The sequence below is a fragment of the Cervus canadensis genome, chromosome 10 (genome assembly GCF_019320065.1).
Source record: "Cervus canadensis isolate Bull #8, Minnesota chromosome 10, ASM1932006v1, whole genome shotgun sequence".
Lineage (NCBI taxonomy): Eukaryota > Metazoa > Chordata > Mammalia > Artiodactyla > Cervidae > Cervus > Cervus canadensis.
The window spans coordinates 10,292,538-10,308,440 of NC_057395.1; the positions used below are offsets into that span (position 1 = coordinate 10,292,538).

Consider the following 15,903-nt stretch of genomic DNA (forward strand, 5'->3'; position numbering starts at 1 on the left):
CAAATGCATAGAGAAGTTGCAAGAACAGTACAAAGAATTCGCCAACATTCTTTGCCTAGCTAACTTCACCAGTGACTTGCTTTCACTTTGCCCCATTGATCATACGTCCATATGATCATTGTCATATGATCATTTTCTCCCCTCCCCCTTTCCCCATGAAGTTTTAGACTATGTGCTGTCTTATCCTTAAATATAGAGTTGGTCAGAAAGTTCGTTCAGGCTTTTCACAAGATGTAACAGAAAACCCCAAATGAACGTTTTGTCAACCCCCTGCTTCCATATGTATTTACAAACACAAGGACATAGTCACAGCAGTTATCTGACTCAGGAAATGTGATATTGCTAGCATACTATTGGCCCATCCACCTTCACACTCAAATTTTGCCCACTGACCCAATAATGTCCTTTACAGCTACCCGCCAGTCCACAATTCAGTCCACAGTTAAGCACTGTATATAGTTCTCAGATCCCTTAGCACTCTTTCAACTGGAATAGTTCCTCAGTCTTTCTTTGTGTTTCTTGACCCTGAAAGTTTAAGAGTACAGAGGTCAGGGCTTCCCTGATGGCTCAGTGGTAAAGAATCTGCCTGCCAATGCAGGTTCCATCACTGATCCAGGAAGATCCCACGTGCCCTGGAGCAACTGAGCCCGTGCTCCACAAGCCGAGCCTGCGCTCTAGAGCCCACACGCAGCAGCCGCCGAAGCACACAAGCCCTCCAGTCCGTGCTCTGCGGAGAGGCCACTGCAGTGAGAAGCCTGCGCGCCGCAACCATAGAGTAGCCTCCGCTTGCCCAACTAGAGAAAAGCCCGAGCAGCAACCGAAGACCCAGCATACTCAGAAAAGAGGCCAGAGGCCAGTTACTTTGTAGAATGTGACTCAGATGTAGTTTGTCTCCCACAGGAGATTCAGGTTACCGCAGCAGTACCCCAGGCAAGGTGGTGTCCTTCTCTGCACCTCTTATCGGGAGGTTATCTGGGACCGTAACTTTGATCAGTCACTTAGTTATGGGGCATCCACAGCAGGGCAGTCAACGCCTTATTTTGTGTGTTCAACTTGAAATCATGAGTATTCAAAAAGAATTAAAAATGTATCAAGAACTGCTTAATTTTGAAGTCACACTGCTGCATGTAACTACCAGCTATGTTTTTACTTTTTTGCCACAGAGCAGGACCGACTAAGTCTGATAAATTATGTAGAACCTTGCAAACGACCTGTTAGAGCGCGACCAGCAGCGAGCACAGGTCACTGATGCAGACAGTGGCCCAGTCCAGGGGCAAACTCGCCCTGTCCCTTTCTTCATCTAGGTCCTCAGACAGCAGCGGCTTTCTCGGGAGCCAAACCACGGAATCAGTCACCTGCGTCCAGGGGGCTCAATGATGGCTGCAGTCAGCAGTATCACGCCCTCCCTGTTATCACAGTGTGAGGGGAGGAGTCTGGTCTGTCCCCGGCTCTGTGGTCCGGCCCCAGCCGGAGAACCAGTGACGCTGCCCACTTTTACTTGGCTTTGCCCACTTCCGGGAACGCAGCCGGAAGCTGAGAGGCCAGGTGGCTGGACCGGGCGGTGCCTCGGGCCCCCTGAGCACAGGGAGGGTGGAGATGCTCCAGGTACACGGAGCTCTCCCTGGGGTGTGACAGGCTGCTCATCAAACTGTCCACTGAGCAGCCCGTCTTGTTGGTTATTAGAGAATTTACAACCGTTTACAAAATTCCTGTGCCCTGAAGTGAGAGAGAGAGAAGGTCGCTCAGTCGTGTCCGACTTTTTGCGACTCCATGGATTGTAGCCTGCCAGGCTCCTCTGTCTATGGAATTCTCCAGGCCAGAACACTAGAGTGGGCAGTGGTTCCCTTTTCCAGGGGATCCTCCCAACCTAACGATCGAACCCAGGTTTCCCGCACTGCAGGCAGATTCTTTACCATCTGAGCCACCAAGGAAACCCGTGTGCCCTGAAACTGAACTCCAAATCTGTGAGTATTTCATTACATGATGTGATGTTGGCTGTTAAATTCACGCCATCTGTGACCCTGAGAGCAACCCCACCACCGGGTGTGAACCACACTCCTACACTCCAGCTCTTTTGTTACTCTTGTTAGTTGTTATTGTTACTTCCGAGGACACAGCACATCTAGGAGGCTCTCAGAATGCAAGGCCAGCTTATTAAGCCATCCACACTCTTGTTCACAGATGGAATTTGGTTGACAGTTCCTCTCTTGTTCCGCACTTACGATGACTAGACAGATCATGTTAGTCACAGCTTCATGGTTTTTTTTTGTTTTTTTGGTTTTTTTTTTGGTTTTCAGTCACCAACACTGAAAAACCCTCATTTTCTTTCTAATGTAAAGAAACAACGTTATCACTGAGGCAGTGAAGTACCAGTCTTCAAGATGGGAACCACACCAAGGCCAGCTCAGCAGACTGCTGTGAGCACCAGCCAAAGGAATTTACCCGAAGCACTGAGAAGAGAGCCTGGCCCACAGTGAGTGCTTAGCCACAATTTAAACACAAATCACCAAGAGAATCGGCTCCATTTCTGACAGTAGCTCAGCGCCGCATGGGGCCCAGGTACCAGGGACACACCACCTGTGCAGTGAGCCACACAAGCCCATCCAAAACGTGCACCTCAGCCCCCAAATCTAAGGAAGGGCCATCCAGAGTTGAGAAAGAAAAGTGCAACTATCAGAGCAGATGCAAACTCCCAACTTCCACCAAGAAACTAAAAACACAGAATGCCCACAAGAACCCCTTGGTCCCATGGTTCACAAACCAAACAATGCTGACAGTCAGAACCCTTTGGTGGAGAGGTCTCACTAGGGGGCTCAAGGTCACCTCAGGGGGGATGGGGAAAGGAAAACCTTCTGCTACCACCACCCGCCAAATAGCTCCAGGTAGAGTCTGGCCTCTTGCTTGTGATTAACCAAATTGCTGGCCTTGAGCCTGAATTCCTAATTCATACTTGAAGCCAAGGACTAAGCTAAGTTCAAACCTAAAGTCCAGTTACAGCTACTGCCACTCAACTTTTTAGGGAATGACCTGGGAATCAGACGGGAAAGTGGCCTGGCACCGGAAACACTCTTCCAAGTTGGAGGGCACTATTCCTTCAGTCAGAAGCCATGCCATGCACCTGACTCCACCTCTGAAACTTCTACTTCGAGGCATGCCAGACACTGTTTTTGCCTCCTTCTTCTAGACCTGTCTTGAGTCAGGGAAGGAAAGAGATGTTCAGCAACTGCCTGTTTGTGGCAAGATCCAAAGCTAAGTGTCCAACGTAGAAAGAACATGGACAGAGGGATCTATCACATGCCCCAAACACCACATGCGCCATCTTCAAAAAAAAAAAAAGAAACAAACCAGCCAGTAACCAGCACCTAAAGCCACTCACCATAAAAGGGCAGGATCTGAACACCTTGAATACTCACAGTTAGGACTCTGCAACTCTTCTGTTACTCTATTTCCCACCACCAGATGTTCGTAAGGACTCAAGACACAGAATCAAACTACAGTAAGTCCCCTACACATGAACGAACTCCATTCCAAGAGCATGTCCTTAAAGCCAATTTGTTCATAAGTCCAACAAAGTTAGCACTGGTACCCAACTAACAAAATCGGCTATATAGTACTGTACTATAGTTGGTTTATAATACTTCTCGCACAAATGAAACAAACACAAAAAAATAAAGAAAAAAATTTTAATGTTACAGTACAGTACCTTGAAAAACTACAGTACAATAGCTAGTACACAGGGGCTGGCATGGAGTGAACAGGCAAGAAGCGTTACTGACTAAAGGAGGTGGGAGATGGTAGAGCTGAAGGATCATCAGCAACAGATGGAGGACAACCTGCAATTTCACTCCTGCCTGATGGTGATGGGACGCACATTTGCATCTTTGAAAGTTCACAACTTGAAGGTTCATATGTAAGGGTACTACTGTAACACTAAAGGATGAATCCCCAGCATGTTGTGCACAATGACACAGTTCATCCACTTCCAAGCAGCCCTGCAAACCGCAATGTCTAGGGTAAACATGAGCTAGAGAAAAACAGCTATCCATCAAAGTTTATATAAACTCTTCAACTGAACAGAATTCTCTGGTGGTCCTATGGTTAGGACTCCAGGAAGGTGGCACAGGTTGGATCCTTGGTCAGGGGAACTCAAATCCCACAAGCAGAGTGGCCAAAAAGAAAAGGTAAATAAGATAAATTCCTCAATTAAAAAATGTTAAAACCCTAACTTTTTGATAAACTATTCTCCTAGTTTGATGATGTAAAATGTTATCTGAGATTCAGGTGCTTTGGAGATGGCTTGTTATTTTACCATTCTGCAAAACTGATTATCTATTTTTTTAATTGAACCTGAACTATAATATAATCTCAGCAGCAGCCCCTCAAGAGCAGTTTACCGTCGCTCGGTCCTATTGCCAGTGCTGACGGTGGGACCGCGAGCATCACTCGACCCTCCAACCTGGACCATCACAAGACCACTGGCTTCCCAGTTCTTGCCCCCAACCGCCCCTCCCTTGCACCACCACCCCCGGGGCCGTTCCACAGCTCGGCCTAAGTCTCCAGGAGCAAAAAGGAACCGAACGACCTTCCTCACTTCCATCCTGTGCAAATACACAGCTCAACACGGAGTTTCCAGTTATCAGTACGATTTATGGGATCCGCGGCTGAGCGCACCGGCCGGAGGAAAGCCGCGCTTCTGCAAAAACTACTCACAGCAGACAAAACTCATAACAGACTTTTCCGCCCCAGAGCGTGAGTCCTTATTTCTAACAATTTTTCCAAGTGCAAACTCGTAATACAGCAAAAGGAAGCAGGTAGGAAGCAGAGCTTCTGCACAATGAGGTGATCTTACTCAGAGCTCATCCCAAGCAGTAACTGGACGCCAGCAGCCGCATAGAGGACCGGCACGGCCACCTCGGGACCCCAGCCGATCGCCCGCCGGCCACCTGAGCCAAGGTCCTGGAGCGCCAACCCAGACGCGACCCACGAGAGGGCCTGGCTCTACCGAAGCCGCCCGGCGCCCCAGGGTCTCTAGGGAAGCGAGTTCCCTCCGGACTGCCTCAGGGGCCCCCAGGCCCGGGGGCAGAGCGAGGCGCGGGGCCCCGGCCCGCGGTCCCAGCGCCCGCCACTGTACGCCCCCGGGTGCGCGATCACCCCCGGCGCCCGGCTCACCTGGGCTGGGGCGTCTCGGGTCCCGCCCGCGCGGGGACAGGCCAAGGGCGCGGGCGTGCGCTCCGCTCCTACCCGTGTCTCGCCGCCGCTCTTTGTGTCTGGAGGCCGCCGAGCCGCTCTCCTCCCCGCCTGCAGGCGCGGAGGTTGCTCCCGGCGCGGGGCACGGAGGGCCGAGCCCTGGGCGGGACCAGGGGAGGCGGAGCCTGAGCCGGGGGCGGGCCCCAACTTAGAGGCGGAGCCGGAGGGGCGCGGCGGGTCGTAGAGGCGGGGCCAGAGACCGCGGGACCCTCCGCGGCGGGGCAAAGCCGGGGGCGGGGCCCCCTCTAGGGGCCCCGGGGGCGTGGCCCGTACCGAGTGGGTGGGGTCGGTGGGCAGGCCCGCAGTGGGTGGGGCCCCGTCTGGAGTCGGCTGGGTGGGGATCCTAACGGACGAAGGGGCTACGAGTTGCCCTGGGAACATCTTGGGAAACTTTAGAGCCTCAAGGGATGAACCCAGGGGCAGACCTTGCTGATCTCTGTGAGCAATGGGCCCCTGTTCTCAGGTCTCGATCTAGCATCCTCTTTTGGAAGCAAGCCAGGCAACACACCCCAAACCCAAGCTGAGCACCATGCTCTGCTGCTCTGAGTGATGCCAGAGCCTTTACGCTGTGCCTGTGACCTTTCCCAGACGGGGAGGGACCAGCAGAAAGTCACGCCATGCCAAGGTGGTCAAGCTGCCAAGACCCTGGTCGATTCCAGTTGATGGAAATTCCCCTAAATTCCCAAGGGTGCGTGCTGCCAGAGTGAAGACTGTCTTTCCGCTCCTGTTCCTTACTCTCTGCTTGCTTGGGTTCACTCTCACTCACCAGTTGGAGAATAAATTTGATGTCGAATGATGCTAGTGGAGGTGACAGAATTCCAGCTGAGGTATTTAAAATCTTAAAAGATGATCCTGTTAAAGTGCTGCACTCCATATGTCAGCAAATTAGGAAACCTCAGCACTGGCCACAGGACTGGAAAAGGTCAGTTTTCAGTCCAATTCCAAAAGGGGCAATGCCAAAGAATGTTCAAACTAATGTACAATTGCATTCATTTCATATGCTAGTGAGGTTATGCTCAAAATCCTTCAAGTTAGGTTTCAGCAGTATCTGAACTGAGAACTTTCAAATGTACAAGCTCAGTTTAGAAAAGATAGAGGAACCAGAGATCAAATTGCCAACATTTGCTGGATCGTGGGAAAAGCAAGAGAATTCCCCCAAAAATCTACTTCTGCATTACTGTGTTAAAACCTTTGACTGTGTGGATCACAACAAACTGTGGAAAATTCTTCAAGAGATGGGAATGCTAGACCACCTTTCTTGTCTCCTGGGAAACTTGTATGTGGGTCAAGAAGCAACAGAACTGGACATGGAACAATGGACTAGTTCAAAAGTGGGAAAGGAGTAGGTCCAGGGTGTTTAAGGTCTTATTATTTAACTTATATGCAGAGTACATCATGCAAAATGCCAGGAGAAATATCAACAACCTCAGATATGCAGATGATACCACTCTAACGGCAGAAAGCAAAGAGGAACTTAAAGAGCCTCTTGATGAGTGTGAAAGAGGAGTGAAAAAGCTGGCTTGAAACTCAGTGTTGAAAAATCTAAGATCATGGCAACCAGTCCCATCACTGCATGGCAAATAGAAGGAAAAAAGTGGAAGCAGTGACAGATTGTATTTTCCTTTGCCCCAATCCCAAAGAAGGGCAGTACCAAAGCATGTTCAAACTACTGCACAGTTGCACTCATTTCACATGCTAAAGTAATGTTCAGAATCCTTCAAGTTGGGCTTCAAAAGTGTGTGAACCAAGAACTTTCAACTGTTCAAGCTGGATTTAGAAAAGGCAAAGGAACCAGAGATCAAATTGCCAACATCTGCTGGATCATGGAAAAACCTAGAGAATTCCAGAAAAACATCACTTCTGCTTCACTGACTATGCTAAAGCCTTTGACTGTGTTCAGTTCAGTTCAGTCGCTCAGTCGTGTCCGACTCTTTGTGACCCCATGAATCGCAGCATGCCAGGCCTCCGTGTCCATCACAATCTCCCGGAGTTTACTCAAACTCATGTCCATTGAGTCGGTGATGCCATCCAGCCATCTCATCCTCTGTCGTCCCCTTCTCCTCCTGCCCCCAATCCCTCCCAGCATCAGGGTCTTTTCCAATGAGTCAACTCTTCGCATGAGGTGGCCAAAGTATTGAAGTTTCAGCTTCAGCATCAGTCCTTCCAATGAACACCCAGGACTGATCTCCTTCGGGATGGACTGGTTGGATCTCCTTGCAGTCCTTGACTGTGTAGACACAACAAACTGTGGAAAATTCTTAAAGAGATGGGAATACCAGACCACCTTACCTGCTTCCTGCGAAACCTGTATGCAGCTCAAGAACCAACAGTTAGAACTGCACATGGAACAGTTGACTGGTTCAAAACTGGGGAAGGAGTATGTCAAAGCTGTATATATAATGGATATAATTTGAGCAAACTCTGGGAGGACAGAGGAGCCTGGCATGCTGCAGTCCATGGGGTCACAAAGAGCTGGACGTGACTTAGTGACTGAATAACAACAACAACAAGATGGGAATCACAGTGCCATATACTGGCTGTTTGTGAACCACTGAGTCATTTAACCTTTGGTTTCCTCAGTCTCCTCAAATGTAAATCAGAAATTTTAAAAATAATCACTGGACAAGCATGTGTGCTAAATCATATCTGACTCTTTGGGACCCCATGGGCTGCATCCCGCCAGGCTCCTCTGTCCATGGAATTTTCAGGCAAGGATACTGGAGTGGATTGTCATTTCCTCCTACAGGGGATTTTCCTGACCCAGGGATTGAACCTGAGTCTCTTTTGTCTCCAAACTGGCAGGCAGATTCTTTACCAGTGCACCACCAAGGAAGCCCAAGAAGCACGTATCATGTGTAAATGAGCTAATCAGTGGCTACTTACCTAAGGGAGGCAGGGAGACCAGGAATCCTCCACCTTGGATATTTAAAAATTAAATGCTAGTGGGAGGACTTCCCTGGTGGTCCAGTGGTTAAGAATCCACCTTACAATGCTGGGGGGACTGGGTCCATCCCTGGTTAGGGAGTTAAGATCCCACAGGCGGTGGAGCCTGCAACTACTGAGCCTACACACCGCACCTGCAGGGAAGCCCTGGAACAGCCTGAGTGCTGCAACGAAGATGCGGCCACTAAGACCAAACACAGCTTACATAAACAAATAAAAGAATTAGATGTCTTAAATATGTAAGTAAATAAATGCCAACGGGTACGTCTTACTGTAACTGAAAGTGGGAGTCTTGCTGCTTGCTGCTCAAACACCAATAAAGAGGCAAGGTTAGTGGAAAGGAAAGTTTGCTTTATTTCAGATGCTGGCAACCCATGGTGGGGAGTGGAGAGCAGATTCCTGTCCAAAAACTGACTCCCCACATCCACATGGCTCTCCTACTTTAAAATTTTTTATTTTGAATTAGCATTATATTTATAGAAAACTTGCAAAAATAGTACAAAGAGTTTCCATATACTTCTCACCCAGGTTCCCCTAAAATTAACATCTAATACAATCATGGTTAACAGAACCAGGAATTTAACCTCCATATATTACTATTAACTAAAGGCCATATTCAAAAAATCAGAAACATTTCCAGCTTATCTTGCTTAGGTGGAAGATGAAGTTGAAACATTTCCCAACACTTTAGGGAGAAATAAGGTGTTCTGTTCTCACCATTACTTGCTGGTGGAATATTGATTGAAATTGTTTTACAAACTGAGTATTGTTTAAATTTAACCAGAAATTGGGCTCAGTGGTAGATTCCAGTGCTTTCTTTTAGAAAGATATTACCTTACCCACAGTCTGGATTTAAAAGAAAAACTAACCCCAAATTCTATTGGTTAGTTTGTAACCTTGTCCTATGAGAAATACTTTCAGTCTCTCTGTCTCGAGAGCATGCTTAATGTCTGGATAGACTAGTGATGCAAGGGGTTTCCCAGGTGGTGCTAGTGGTAAAGAACCCACCTGCCAATGCAGGAGACATAAGAGATGAGGGTTCAATCCTTGGGTCGGAAAGATCCCCTGAAGGGCATGGCAACCCACTCCAGTATTCTCACCTGGAGAATCCCATGGACAGAGGAGCCTGGCGGGCTACAGTCCAAAGGATCACAAAGAGTTGGACACGACTGAAGAGACCTAGCATGCATGCACAATGATGCAAGAGAAAGAACATTCAGGACATGTTGGGTGGGGATCAGCGTAACCTTAAGGTATGAGAGGGAGAAACTAGGGCTCTAGAGTTCTGAAGACCACTCACAACATAAGATGCACCTTATCAGGTTACACCCAAAGCCGGCACCTCCCAGTGCTTCTCCTCCAATCTCTGTGTTGTGACAAATGACACACATCCCATAACCATGTATTCCTTGACTCAAGGCTTTGATGGCTCCACATTTACTAGGCAGAGGAATCTAGATTCACAAACCCTAGTCCAGGGTTGTTCAGACATCCCAGTGCACCTTCCCAGCTTCTTTCTTTTGTCTCATGAAGCCCTGGCTCCAGCAAAGCCATGTACTGGCTGCCTCTTGAGAGTGCCCTTGGCACTCCTGCCTTCGTGTTTTTGACATGCAAGGCTTCTATCTGCTTGAGTCGATCCATTCATCAAGGCTGCACTCCAGCCTGATCACTTTGGAGAAAACACCCTCAGGACCGTCTGTCCAAGTCATCCAGTAACAGTCCTCTTCTGCTTTGTGCCAATCATTCTGGGGTCCTGATCTGTTATTTATGTCACTGTCTGAAGTTCCACTGCTAAGTCCTTGTTTGAGTCCCACCAAGATTATAGCTATAGCTATAGCTATATATATAATGTATTATATATATATGTTGGCTCTCCAAGCAGCTAACAGGATCTTAGTTCCACAATCAGGGATAGAATCCATGCCCCTTGCAGTGGAAGCAGAGTCCTAACCAAGGACTTCCAGGCAATTCTGAATCCCACCTAGATTATAAACTCCTGCAGTCAGACATAGTAATTTTTGTCTTTACATCCCCCAGACACATTAGTAGAAAGCCTGGTAAGTGGGGGAGGGGTTCATTATTTTATTGGATTCTCATGTTGATGCTATGTTTCTGGCGACTGTCTCAGTACTGAGTGGGGAAAAGCGTAGTTTTTCTCTGTGAAGAGATAGCCTAGTTTTTCTTTGATAACCTATCATGAAATTGCTATCTATGAATTCCAATGTCTTTCAGGGAGTTGAGAATGGCCAGCAAACCTTCAAACGGCTCTGCTTTGGCAAATGGCCACAAAATGCTGCATTTGTCTTTATAGTGTTAACTCACAGATTTTTCATAGTCAGTTTTCAACTTAAAACAACAGCAATCAGATGACTTAACAGAGTACTTTATCCTTTAATCCTTTTAAAGGATTTATCCTTTTAAAGGAAAGAGTTGCCATATTCATATTCTTTTTCCCTGGGAGTCATGGCTAAGCGCTGACCTCAGCACGTTTGGAAAACATATTCATTTGTAGATATTGTTGCTTCATTACACTTTGATGAGCCTGGATAAACATATGTCCAGCTTATTAACTCAGTTTGATTATACCATGGAAGTGACAAACAGATTCAAGAGATGAGATCTGATGGACAGACTGTCTGAAGAACTATGGATGGAGGTTCGTGACATTGTACAAACCATCCCCAAGAAAAAGAAATGAAAAAAGGCAAAATGGTTCTCTGAGGAGGCCTTACAAATAGATGAGAAAAGAAGAGTAGCAAAAGGCACAGGATAAAAGGAAAGATATATCCATCTGAATGCAGAGCTCCAAAGAATATCAAGGAGGGATAAGAAAGCCTTCCAAAATAATCAGTGCAAAGAAATAGAGGAAAGCAATACAATGGGAAAGACTAGAGATCTCTTCAAGAAAATTAGAGATACCAAGGGAACATTTCATGCAAAGATGGGCACATAAAGGACAGAAATGGTATGGACCTAACAGAAGCAGAAGATATTAAGAGGAGGTGGCAAGAATACACAGAACTATACAAAAAAGTTCTTCATGACCCAGATAATCACGATAGTGTGATCACTCACCTAGAGCCAGACATCCTCGAATGTGAAGTCAAGTGGGCCTTAGAAAGCATCACTACGAACAAACCTAGTGGAGGTGATGGAATTCCAGCTGAGCTGTTTCAAATCCTAAAAGATGATGCTGTGAAAGTGCTACACTCAACATGCCAGTGAATTTGGAAAAGTCAGCAGTGGCCACAGGACTGGAAAAGGTCAGTTTTCATTCCAATCCCAAAGAAGGACAATGCCAGAGTGTTCAAACTACCACACAATTGCACTCATTTCACATGCTAGCGAAGTGATGCTCAAAGTTCTCCAGGTTAGGTTTCAACAGTACCTGAACTGAAAACTTCCAGATGTTCAAGCTATTTTTAGAAAAGGCAGAGAACCAGAGATCAAACTGCCAACATCCATTGGATCATCGAAAAAGCAAGAGAATTCCAGAAAAACATCTACTTCTGCTTCATTGATTATACTAAAGCCTTTGACTGTGTGGACCACAACAAACTGGAAAATTCTTAGAGATGGGAATACCAGACCATCTTACTTGCCTCCTGAGAAATCTGTATGCAGGTCAAGAACCAACAGTTAGAACTGGACATGGAACAATGCACTGGCTCAAAATTGGAAAAGAGTATGTCAAGGCTGTATATTGTCATCTTGCTTATTTAACTTATATGCAGAGTACATCATGTGAAATGCCAGACTGGATGAAGCACAAGCTGGAATCAAGATAGCCAGGAGAAATATCAATAACCTCAGATATGCAGATGACACCACCCTTATGGCAGAAAGTGAAGAAGAACTAAAGAGCCTCTTGATGAAAGTGAAAGAGGAGAGTGAAAAAGTTGGGTTAAAACTCAACATTCAGAAAACTAAGATCATGGCATCTGGTCCCATCACTTCATGGCAAATAGATGGGGAAACAGTGGAAACAGTGGCAGACCTTATTTTGGGGGGCTCCAAAAATCACTGCAGATGGTGACTGCAGCCATGAAATTAAAAGACGCTTGCTCCTTGGAAGAAAAGTTACGACAAACCTAGATGGCATATTAAAAAGCAGAGACATTACTTTGTCAACAAAGGTCTGTCTCATCAAGGCTATGGTTTTTCCAGTAGTCATGTATGGATGTGAGAGTTGGACTATAAAGAAAGCTGAGCCCTGAAGAATTGATACTTTTGAACTATGGTGTTGGAGAAGACTCTTGAGAATCCCTTGGACTGCAAGGAGACCCAACCAGTCCATCATAAAGGAAATCAGTCCTGAATATTCATTAGAAGGACTGATGCTGAAGCTAAAACTTCAATACTTTAGCCACCTGATGCGAAGAACTGACTCATATGAAAATACCCTGATGCTGGGAAAGACTGAGGGCAGGAAGAGAAGAGGACGACAGAGGATGAGATGGCTGGATGGCATCACCGACTTGATGGACATGAGTCTTAGCAAGCTGCAGAAGTTGGTGATGGACAGGGAAGCCTGGCGTGCTGCAGTCCATGGTGTCCTAAAGAGTCAGACACGACTGAGCGACTGAACTGAACTGAACTGATTGTCTCACAATTCTGGGAGGCTGTAAGTCCAAGATCAAGGTGTTGGTGGGGTTGGTGGAACTTGCGGCCTCTCTCCTTGGCTTGAGAAGGATGTCCTCCCCCCACCCCCCCCACCACCCCCCGGTGTCCTCATGTGCCCTTTCCTCTGAGGGCATGCACATGCATGCTTGGTGTGTCTTCTTATAAAGATACCAGTCCTAGCAGATTAAGGGTCCACCCTTATGGCCTCATTTAACCTGAATCACCTCTTTAAAGACCCTGTCTCCTAATAGTCACATTAGGGGTCAGGACATCACCATATGAAATCTGGGGGGGGGGGGGGCACAGTTCAGTGCAGACACCTCTCCTCATCTATGGGTCCCTCACCCTCCTCCTTACATACCAGCTCCTTCTCTTCTCTCACTCCAGACCCACTTTCTCTTTTTCTGTGGTTTTAACTCATTTGCCCTTTTAAGTGTTCACTCAGGAGACTGGAATGTGCTGAGTTCACAGTCCTTGGACCCATGGTTTCACCTCAGGCCTGTTTTGCTTGGCTCGATGACCAGAACCCTTCCTGTGGGTGACTCCCTCCCACACTGGGCTTGTTACAGTCCTCACCCTCTCTGTGCCCCCGCGACCTGGCTCCCTTTGTTCCTCCTTAGGGGGTCTGGCCTCCCTGGGAATTCATGAGTGGAACCCCCAAACTAGACCGTCTCAGTCCCAATCTGTAAGACCTGCACACTGAGGCTTCTTTGGTTTCCCCAGGCAGAGAAGTTCAGAGAAGTCAAGGGCGGGAGCCCCTCAAAGAAGCTGGAGTTCAGAAACAATGCCTGACAGATGGACAATCGCACCCTGGCCCACATCTTAGAGGAGATTCCCAGCCTCTGTCTCCATCTCTCACCCAAGCATGTTTTACCCTGGTAAAGGAATCACCTCTTTCACACGTCGTTTTTATTCAGTCACCACACACACACACACACACACACCCATCAGTCATACCCCACACCATCGTAACACCCCACTGCACACAATCCCACTAAACAGACACCCCACCAAGGACATGCATACTCATTGCTCACACCGACACGTGCAGTCCCTCTCCTCACAAACTCCACAACATACACCCACCCCTCACACGATTCCACTGCATGTACCCCACTACTCACACACGCCCCACTAATAAGCACTCCACTACATGCAATTTCACACACATAGACTGCAGTACTCAACACATATATTCACACATACACACTCCTACAAAATCTACGTGTACACACAATCCCACTACATACACGCACAACCCTCCATATTCACCTCACAACTCACATATGCACATGAACACAGTCCACTACACCCATATTCCTCACACACCCATGCACACGCACCCACACAACACTGTATTCGCTCCCCACTATTCACACACACACCACCACACAAAACTTGTGTGCACATATATCCACCCCTTCCATGTACATGCATACACACTACATATGCAACTCTCTACACATATCCACCTCTACACACACACTTTCTTTCCACTATCCACACCCCCCATATCCACACTCACACACCCCATTACACACATGCACACAAACCCACAAGCTCACACACACAAGCTTTACCCCTCCTTATTATAAAATGCTGATGACGACGCTCTCCACACCCCTGAGCCTCATATCCAGGAGTGTCCTTCCTACCTGTCCAGGCTGCATGTCACCATTCCTTACTCAGATCCCTTTCTTCAGTCAGGCTGATCACTTGCCTTCTTTGGAGGCTGTGAACTCCTCCTGACTGCTCAGTACTCATTGCCTGCCACTCAGTAGGGGTCTGACAACTTTCTGTTGAACTGAAGTCTCTCTATGCAAATGTTTTGACTCAGGCTTTTTATTGTTTAAAAAACTTTTATTTGGCTGCACTGGGTCTTAGCACATGGAACCTTCTCTGCCACATGTAGGATCTTTAGTTGCAGCATGTGGGATCTAGTTCCCCGAGCAGGGATTGAACCCAGGCCTCCTGCATTAGAAGCTTGGAGTCTTAACCACTGGTCCACCAGGGAAGTCCCAGGAAGGGGTCATCTATTTAGCACTATACTCCTTCTTTCTTATGTACCAGGATGTCAAAATTGAAACTGTGATCTAAGTCAGTAGATATCAGACATCAAAAGTGAGTGTGAGACTCCCTCAAGAGTTTTCAAGGTAATTAGTCAAGAACCAGTTTCCTGATTTTTGAGGTTCCTCCCCCTTTTCACAGCATAAAAGTTGACAAAGTAGAGGTGGAGGTGGAAGGGACTTGATGGGGTTTCTTTGTGCAGTTATTGCAGCCTGGGAGTCCCAGTCCCCTGGAGAACGGTAGAACTATCTCCTTGACCTCAAACTTACAGAGTCGGGTCCAATGAGGAAATTCAGAGAGGGTGACATACATTTGCTGGAGAAAGCATGCAAGTTCCAGGGTCCTGGGGCAGCAGTCAGAACAGAGTGGGGAGGTGGGTGGGGGTGTAACTCCACTATCAATGGTGGGATAAGGACACGGGAAAGAGGCTGATGTGGACCAATGTGGAGTCCTTCTCATCCAGGACTGCCTGGGAGAGAAGGGTCTCACTCGTCAAGGCTGGTGGTGAAGAGGTCTGGCAGAGAACCAGGACTTGGGTGGGGGTGGAGGGGCAGCCCGCCAGAGAAGGGGCCCGGCAGCAGCAGGAGCCAGTGGGGGCCTCAAGAGGCCCAGGCAAGCCCACAAGGTAGTCATGTGTGGAATCTGTCGGGCTTGCAGGCCGTGGAGCCAACTCACGACGGCACAGGCTCCAGCCACGCGACCTCCTCCCTGTCCACACACCGTCCCCTGCCCCGCCCCTGGCTGCAAGCACACGAGCCAGCCTGGCTTCATCTCCACTGGGAGACTCCAGGAATCTCAGGCCTTGAGGGGACAGGCAGGGTGCTGGGGTCCTGTTCTTGACCAAAGATGGCAGTGTGGACTCATCTTGGTAGGCTCGACCTTCTGCTCGTCTGAGCACTAGTCTCCATGCACTGGCAGGGAGAAAGTTTCGCATCTGAGTAGAAGTTAAAAAACAAACAAACAAACAAAAAAAAACAATAGGTGACAGGAAAGTTTCATTTTGATTACATTCCAGAGTCATCC

At 47.8% G+C, this 15,903-nt stretch overlaps 1 protein-coding gene across 6 annotated transcripts in view; it reads right to left on the bottom strand.

Moving 5' to 3' along the window:
- LOC122447858 (ninein-like protein) overlaps positions 1–15,903 on the bottom strand; it is a 115,181-nt gene that overhangs the window by 85,682 nt on the left and 13,596 nt on the right. For 3 of the 6 annotated variants that reach the window (XM_043478563.1, XM_043478559.1, XM_043478561.1), the window contains exon 1: positions 5,170–5,333. The exons of 1 other annotated variant lie outside the window; for it this stretch is intronic. The gene's annotated coding sequence lies outside the window, so the exon portion shown is untranslated. Of the gene's footprint in view, positions 1–5,169; positions 5,335–15,903 lie in introns of those variants that run through there. 2 more of the 6 variants (XM_043478565.1, XM_043478564.1) reach the window with 2 other exon arrangements.